Consider the following 1745-nt stretch of genomic DNA (forward strand, 5'->3'; position numbering starts at 1 on the left):
ACTGCTGGCCTCTTGCACCATAGATTGCCCCTTTAACATTCAGGCGAATTTTAAAGTTTAGCTCAGACATGAAAGCTGCAAGCAGTACTGCCTGCTAAAAACCTGCTCAGCTCATGGTGGAAATTAATCTTATGTTATGAACTATCCTTTAAAACAGCGATTCTTAACCTGTGGGCCGTGGACCACCAGTGGGCCACAAGGACAAAAATCTGGTCCGCGAACTTCCTTCCTCTTTATTTTGTTTTGTTTTGTTTTGTTTCGTTTCTGCTCCTTTTGTGCTGCCTGCCACTCCTTCCCTGTTGCATTTGTTGGCATTTGTTCTGTATCAGAAACTAGAGCTGATGTAATCTAGCCAATGTAATTTTCTGAATCAGTACCCCAAGCTGAAACTGAAGTTGACCAAAAACTGATTTGTAATTCTTTTGGTACTAATGTTGGAGAGTGGTCCCTGCTCAAAAAAAGGTTGGGAGCCACTGCTTTAAAGTAATATTTTTTAGTTCAAATTTGTGCATGGGATGGCCCAAGCCAGAAATATCATACCATAAATATCACAGGATAATTTTGCCATTAAATATTATTTTGTAGGCTTCTGGTAACCACTGGGATTCTGTTCCAGGAGCCCAATGGATACCAAACTCCATGGATGATTGAGTCCCACTATATACTATGATGTAGTAAAATGGTGTTCCTTATATAAAGAGGCAAATCCAAAGCCTGTCTTTTGAATTGTTATTGTTTTGAGTCTGTGAATAATTGTATCTATGGATGCAGAATCCATGGATACAGATGGCTGACTATACCTTATACAGCACAGAGTTATTTTGCTGCTGCTGTTTTCAAAAGAAATAACTAACTTCTTCACACTATCTTATAAAACACAAGATAATTTACAGTTATGAAGAATAATAACTGGTAGCCCTAGGACTATGAAGGGACTCTAGGTTAAGATTTTTCTGTATCTATAATTGATTTTTTTAAATAAAAAAAAAACAAAACTCGATCCTGATGTCACCTATTTAAAAATTAAACCACAAGCAGAACACACACAACCTGGCATCCAAATAGCCACATCCCAGTCATGAATGGGTTGACGTGTACATTATTCCTGTGTGACTATTTGTAAAACTAACTTGTGGGTTCACTCTCTTACCTTAAACTACTTCGCATTTTGGAAGCAATTCTAAGGAAACTCGGTGACTACTTGTATAGACTTTCATTGCTCCTTGTTCAATAGACAGAACACCATTCTATATTTGATGCTGAGCTTGTAATGGCGCTCCATGCAGTCATGCTGGCCACATGACCTTGGAGGCATCTACGAACAACACCGGCTCTTCAGCTTAGAAATGGAGATGAGCACCAACCGCCAGAGTCGGACATGACTGGACTTAACGTCAGGGGAAAACCTTTACCTTTACTTTTACCTTTACCTTTACCATGTACTAGGGAAACAATAACAGACAGCAATTTTAATTTATCTCAAGCCTCTACTGGAGCACAGCCATGGCTCTTGCACAATGTATCATGCACACACAGAAAGGTTTCTTCCACTAATTAATTTGGTTTCTTGTCCAACTATTCAGTGAGTAACATGCTGGTTTATCCAGTTCCAGGATGGAATAGGAAAAAGGACGCAATGCTGAAGGTTTCCTCCCTGATCATGCTGTATGGTAATGAAGCAGAGAGGAGGAGCAGGAGAGAATCCAGGGCTGTTTTGAAAGAGATTGCCTGGGGCGCAACACACT

This window comes from Anolis sagrei, chromosome 1 (genome assembly GCF_037176765.1).
Source record: "Anolis sagrei isolate rAnoSag1 chromosome 1, rAnoSag1.mat, whole genome shotgun sequence".
In the NCBI taxonomy this organism is placed as follows: domain Eukaryota; kingdom Metazoa; phylum Chordata; class Lepidosauria; order Squamata; family Dactyloidae; genus Anolis; species Anolis sagrei.